This window comes from Populus nigra, chromosome 12, assembly GCF_951802175.1.
Source record: "Populus nigra chromosome 12, ddPopNigr1.1, whole genome shotgun sequence".
In the NCBI taxonomy this organism is placed as follows: Eukaryota; Viridiplantae; Streptophyta; class Magnoliopsida; order Malpighiales; family Salicaceae; genus Populus; species Populus nigra.
Window position 1 is genome coordinate 14,463,808 of NC_084863.1, and position 7,577 is coordinate 14,471,384.

The following is a 7,577-nucleotide window of genomic DNA, read 5'->3' on the forward strand; positions in this document are numbered from 1 at the left end:
CTGTCTCTTGGTGAAAATGATTCAAGCAAACGACTTGAAAGGTAGTACTCCTAGCAATGTGACAAAAGAACCTATGTTTATAAGGTGGTGGCTATTATTCGTTCACAAGAAAGTTGCATCCATACCCAATATACAAAGCATTCTCAATCATGCATTTTTCCCATACATCTATACACGCATCTGCAGATTAAGAAACATAGGTCCCCCTTCTAGAATCCACAACACTTGACAAAGAAAAAGAATGGAAAACGAAGAAAGGTCACAACCAGAAGCTCAGTACCAAAGAGAACTTGAAGGAGTTCGGAATGATGTGGCGCACCTAACCAGTATGTTAGAACAAATGTTGAGAGCCAGAGATGGAGAGGGAACGTCTATTCAACCTGATGAAGCACCAGCAGCAGCTCAAATTCCTGTCGCACCTATAAACGTGGGGGCAAATACACCAAATAAGCAGCATCCTAATCCCACTCGGCCCATCCAAATCTCTATTACAATGGATTTAACAAACGAGGACCCACATGACGTCAAACTCTCTAATCATGAAGGGTATGATAAGTGGACTGCACTAGAAGAGAGGCTAAGGGCAGTTGAAGGAAATGATTTATTTGACCCAGTTAGGGCTGCTGAAGTATGTTTGGTGCCTAACATTGTTATTCCAAAGAAGTTCAGAGTGCTAGAGTTTGTTAAGTATACCGGGATGGAATGCCCAAAGACCCATCTCCGTTCTTACTATAACAAAATGGCAGAAGTTATCCACGATGATAAAATGTTAATTTACTTCTTCTAGGATAGCCTAACAGGATCGGCCCTTAGTTGGTATATGAGGCTGGACAATATTAGGATCAAGAAGTGGACAGACTTGGCAGATGCTTTCTTAAAGCAATACAAGTTTAATCTTGAGATTGCTCCTGATAGGACCAGTCTAATTACCATGGAGAAAGGAAATCAAGAGTCCGTAAGGGTTTATGCTCAAAGGTGGCGTGACCAAGCTATCAATGTACAACCTCCACTAATAGAGACGGAGATGGTGACACTGTTTGCTAATACTTTTAGGGCTCCATACTATGAACACCTTATGGGTAGTTCAGCACAACATTTCTATGATGTGGTGCGGATTGCTGAGAGGATTGAACAAGGTATCCGAAGTGGGAGAATTGCAGAACCTATAGAGAAGAGAGGTTTCATTAGGAAAAAGAAAGAAAATGAGGTGAATAACCTAGAAGGTGGATACAAAGGGAGAAACAAAAACTACCAAACACCTACCACCCAAGTCACCAGTATCAATTTTGCCAAACCCTCCATCCCAAACCAACCCAATCAAACAAAATTCCCAGCAAATAACCAAAGCAATTACCAAAGAAGAGACAACCGACCATCGAAAGAACAATTACCACCTTTACCAATAACCTTAAAAGAGTTGTATGCCAAGCTGTTGAGTATTGGGCAGATAGCTCCCCTACCCGTACCCCCTATGCAACCACCTTTCCCTGCCTGGTACAACCCCGAGGTGACTTGTGAATACCATGCTGGTCACGCAGGTCATAGCATTGAGGCTTGCTTTGCTTTTAAAAGGAAGGTGTTGCAACTGATCAAAGTTGGATGGGTCACTTTCGAGGATTCACCTAATGTGAATTCAAACCCTCTACCCAAACATGCTGTAGGTGGTAGTGGAGTGAATACTATGGAGGTCGGTAGCAAAGAGAAGGTGCTAAAAGTGACCATGGCGAGGCTGTACGAGATGTTGGTACAATCTGGACATATAGAGAAACCATCTGAACATTACGTGAGGGAAAATGATTTTTGCTCATTCCATAAAAAGAAAGGGCATCACATTGATGAATGCATTGAGTTTCATCAAAAGGTTGCGAGAATGCTGACTTTAGGAGAGCTAAGGATTGAGGCTGCAAGAGATAATGAAGAGATCGAGATGATAGAGAATCAGGGGAAATGTAGAGTCCAATCAACAGCTAATGGGCTCTCAAAATTGGTATTAACTAAGCCCTCATATGCAAACAAAGTAGACTATGGAGTGATGCCTGGAGATTATGGCTATACCTCGAATATTGAAACTCCTTTGCCGCTGTTCCGAACTGAGATAAGTGGACTAACTCGGAGTGGTCGTTGTTTCACACCTGAAGAACTAGAGAAACAAAGAAAGGCTAAGGGCAAGGAGGTGTAGGACCTCGATAAAGAGTTTGAGGTGAATAAACCTGTGACTGAGGAAGAAACAAATGAGTTTTTGAAATTCATGAAGCATAGTGAGTACTGTATAGTGGATCAGTTGAAGAAGACCCCTGCCAAGATCTCCATCATGTCATTAATACTCAGTTTCGAGCCGTATCGTAATGCTTTGCAAAAAGTACTGAATGAGGCCTACGTACCCCAAGATATTGAACAAAAGACTATGGAGCATCTAGTAGGGAGGATCCATGCTGCCAATTACTTATATTTCACGGAAGATGAACTTAACGATGAAGGAACTGGACATAACAAGCCCTTATATGTCACAGTCCGATTCAAAGATTGTCTCATTGGTAAAGTTCTCATCGATAACGGCTCAGCCCTTAATGTGTTACCAAGGCATATGCTGGATGAAATGCCAGTGGATCCCTCACACATGCAACCCAGTGTGATGACGGCTAGAGCGTACGATGGCTCACCAAGGCAAGTGATAGGGACAATTGAGGTCGAACTAGCTGTGGGTCCACAAGTCTTTCTAGTAACCCTTCAAGTGATGGATATCCACCCTTCCTATAGTATGTTGTTAGGAAGGCCATGGATACATTCTGCGGGAGCTGTCACCTCCTCGCTGCATCAATTTTTGAAGTACATTGCCAATGGCGTTCTGGTTACTGTTAAGGCTGAGGAGACTATATCAATGGTAAGAAATGTGGCGGTTCCATTCATTGAAGCCGAAGATTGTAAGGATGGAAACCTTCATGCATTTGAAGTTGTGAATACCGAGTGGGTACCCGAGAACACTGTGGTGAGGAAACCAGAACTCTCGGAGGCCACCAAAATGGCCGCTAAAAGCTTTTTGAAGCACAAGATTCCTTGCCCATATGTCATCAAGAAAGGAAAACTTGAATGGATTGATATAATCAAGCTAAAAGCTGCAGAACAGAGGTTTGGGCTTGGATATAAGCCCAAGAAAGAGGATTACAAGCGAGCTGCTGGTGCAAGAAGGGAGAAAAGAATGGCTAGGATTGAAGGAAGGAAGCCTGAAGAAGAAAGCCTAGTCATCCCTCCAATCAGGATTTCTTTTCCAAAGGCCGCATATGTGATGCAACCTGATAAGGGACACGGAAACCTCTTTCAGAAGTTTTTTTCAATGAACATAAACACTCTGGAGGAAGACCAAGTCAAGAACATTGCTGAGAAAATTGAATCTGGAAGAAAGGATGAAGAACTGCCACAATTAACCATCCACACTTTGGAAGAAGTCACCGACAGGGCTTTCATTCGAAAGCTAGCCGAAGGAGAGAAGTTCCAGAATTGGGAGACCCAAGAAGCTCCATTGGTTTTCAAAATGTAATCAACAATGATTTGTTGGATTATAATTTTATCTATGTTGTTTGCCTTTTTTTTATTTTGTTTTTATTCATTGACAATCGAGGCTCAAGATGTTAATTGGATTTTATTTTTGTTTTTGAGCCAATCCTTTCCTTTTAATGAGATCATGCATTTTCAAAATTCATCTTGATGTCTTACTGAGCATTTACACATCACTTTCCGCTTTCAGGAACCCTGAAAGCGGATCCTCCACAACAACACCTGCACTTTACATTGAGAATGAATGGCCAAACTTTAAAGAATACATAGTAGCTGTAGAAGATGAGGAATGGGAGGAGAAAAGCATAGGGGAATTCACAAAATTAATAGAACAGCATGAACAGGCTTGGAGGCCCGCTAAAGAGGAACTTGAAACCATAAATGTGGGTAATGAAGAAATCAAGAGAGAGCTGAAAATAGGGACTTTGATCACCCCTGAAGAGAAGGAAGAATTGATTGCACTGCTCCGAGGTTACGTAGATATCTTTGCGTGGTCCTACGAGGATATGCCTGGTTTGGATACGGATATCGTAGTACATAGGATACCACTGGTGGAAGGATGCAAACCGATTAAGCAGAAGTTGAGGAGAACTCATCTGTAGGTCTTAATCAAAGTAAAAGCAGAAATTGAAAAACAATGGAACGCTGGTTTTTTGGAAGTAGTCAAGTATCCGCAATGGGTGTCAAACATAGTGGTGGTACCCAAAAAGGAAGGTAAAATCAGAGTTTGTGTGGACTTTATGGACTTAAACTGGGCTAGCCCTAAAGATAATTTCCCTCTACCACACATAGATATGTTGGTTGATAATGCAGCACGCAGCTCCACATATTCCTTTATGGATGGATTTTCGGGCTACAATTAGATAAAAATGGCGCAAGAGGATAAAGAGAAGACAACCTTTGTAACACCATGGGGAACATTTTGCTACAAAGTCATGCCATTTGGTTTAAAGAATGCTGGGGCCACCTACCAAAGGGCTATGGTGACTTTGTTTCATGACATGATGCACAAAGAGATTGAAGTATACGTGGATGACATGATTGCTAAATCTAGAGAGGGAGAGAATCATGTCCAAATATTGAAGAAATTGTTTGAAAGACTAAGGAAATATAAGTTGAGACTTAACCCGGCGAAGTGTTCGTTCGAGGTGAAATCTGGAAAGTTGTTAGGATTTGTGGTGAGTGACAAAGGGATAGAAGTGGATCCCGACCAAGTAAAGGCTATTCAATCTATGGCACCTCCCAAGACTGAGAAGGATGTGAGAGGTTTCTTAGGAAGGTTGAATTACATTGCTCGATTTATATCCCAATTAACCACGACTTGTGACCCGATCTTTCGTTTGTTAAGGAAGAAGAACCCTGGAATTTGGAATGAAGAGTGTGAAGAGGCTTTTGAGAAAATCAAGCAGTACTTGTTGAGTCCACCCCTGCTTGTTCCTCCTGTACCAGAAAGGCCATTGATATTGTACCTAACAGTAACAGAAACAACAATGGGTTGTGTACTTGGGCAACACGATGAAACCGGAAGGAAGGAAAGGGCCATTTATTACCTGAGCAAGAAGTTCACAGAATGTGAGTCTAGGTATACTGTGATTGAGAAGCTGTGTTGCGCACTGACATGGGCTGCAAAGAGATTACGTCAGTATATGTTGTATCACACTACGTGGTTAATTTCCAAATTAGACCCGTTGAGGTACATTTGTGAAAAGCCCTCTTTATCGAGGCGAATTGCAAGATGGCAAGTTCTATTGGCTGAGTATGACATAGTATATATGACAAGAAAAGCCGTAAAAGGGAGTATTATTGCCGATCACCTGGCTGACCATGCTATGGAAGATTATGAATCATTAGACTTTGAATTTCCTGATGAAGATGTGCTTGCAATCGAGGAAGAGAAATCAAATTGGTGGATTATGTACTTTGATGGTGCTGTAAATGTATGTGGTAACGGAGCGGGTGCAGTGATAATCTCTCCTGATAAAAAGCAGTATCCGGTTTCAGTTAAGCTACAGTTCGGGTGCACCAACAACACGGCTGAGTATGAAGCTTGCATTCTCGGTTTGGAGGCTGCATTGGAGCTAAACATTAGAAAGATAGATGTGTATGGAGACTCAATGCTGATCATTTGCCAAGTAAAAGGAGAATGGCAAACCAAGGAAGAGAAGTTAAGGCCTTACCAATAATACCTGTCTAAACTGGCTGGAGAATTTGAGGAAATAGAGTTCACCCATCTAGGAAGGGAAGGAAACCAGTTTGCAGATGCTTTGGCTACACTAGCATCTATGGCCAAAATAGACTTTGGGCACAAGGTACAACCAGTACACATCAATATCAGAAATAACCCAGCTCATTGTTGCTCAGTCGAAAGAGAAGTGGATGGAAACCCTTGGTACTATGATGTCAAGAATTTCATCCAAAACCAGGCATATCCCATGGGGGCATCCAAAATCGACAAGAAGACCTTGAGGAGGTTGGCAATGGATTTTTATCTTGATGGGGAGATTTTGTATAAGAAATCATCCGACGGGAATTTGTTGAGATGTTTGGATGAATTTGAGGCAAAAAGCGCGTTACGAGAAGTCCATGAAGGGATTTGCTCAACCCATGCTAATGGACACGTGATGGCTAGGAAGATACAAAGAGCCGGTTACTTCTGGATGACATTAGAAAAGGATTGCATCGACTATGTCCGAAAATGTCATAAGTGCCAAGTATACAGTGACAAAATCAACGCCCCTCCAACTCCTCTATTTAACTTGACATCTCCATGGCCCTTCGCGATGTGGGGAATTGATGTGATTGGACCTGTAAACCCAAAAGCCAGCAATGGTCATAGGTTTATTCTCGTGGCTATCGACTACTTTACAAAATGGGTAGAAGCCGGGTCATTTGCTCATGTGACGCAAAAAGTAGTGAAGAAATTTATTGAGAGAGATCTGATTTGTCGATATGGTCCACCAGAAAAGATTATAACTGATAATGCCCAGGATTTCAATGGCAAGATGATAATAGAACTCTGCGCTAAGTGGAAAATCAAGCATTCCAACTCTTCGCCGTATAGACCAAAGATGAATGGTGCGGTAGAAGCTGCTAACAAGAATGTCAAAAAGATTATTCAGAAGATGGTAGTCACCTATAAGGATTGGCATGAGATGTTGCCATTTGCCCTTCATGCGTATCGCACCGCAGTCCGAACCTCAACAGGAGCCACCCCGTACACGTTGGTATATGGAATGGAGGCGGTTATGCCTTTAGAAGTGGAAATCCCCTCATTGAGAGTACTGGTAGACTCTGAGCTGGAAGAGGTAGAATGGGCAAAAGTTAGATATGAACAGCTGAATCTGATCAGTGAAAAGAGGATAGCCGCAATCTGTCATCATCAACTTTACCAAAGAAGGATGGCCAAATTATACGACAAAAAGGTTCGACCTCGAGGATTCCACGAAGGAGATCTTGTACTGAAGAAAATATTGCCTTTACCAGGAGAAGATCAGAGTAAATGGGCGCCGAACTATGAGGGCCCTTACGTGGTGAAGAAAGCATTCTCGGGAGGAGCTTTGCTGTTATCTAGAATGGATGGAGAAGATCTAGTTAGGCCAGTGAATTCTGACTCTGTAAGGAAATATTATGCTTGATGTATTCCGTAATCTCCCAATCAATAAAATAAAGTTTGGCCATGAATTTTCTCTATATAAAAAAAAAAACCTTTCTTCATAAAAAGCATGATCTCATAGCATTTGAAATCTTTCACTTAAACAAACTCTTTTCTTACACATGACTAAGTAAATCACTCCATCAATTGGAGGGAACCAAATAAAATCTAAACTTGGCATATTTATGCATACCACACTGGGGGCAAGAAGTGTACTAAGAGCACATTGGGGTCTATAGTGAACCAAAGCCCAAAGGGGTATCATCATAAGAACTTCTACAAAAGCATCTTTTTATGAGAATTGCCAATTGCATTGAAAGTTTCAGTTTTCATGAACAAAACCAAATCTTTTGAGTTTTCCTTTTAAAATGAT

At 41.6% G+C, this 7,577-nt stretch overlaps 1 pseudogene; it reads left to right on the forward strand.

Moving 5' to 3' along the window:
- The first annotated feature begins 241 nt into the window (after positions 1-241).
- LOC133669032 (uncharacterized) lies at positions 242-7,187 on the forward strand (annotated as a pseudogene).
- Positions 7,188-7,577: the final 390 nt, after the last annotated feature.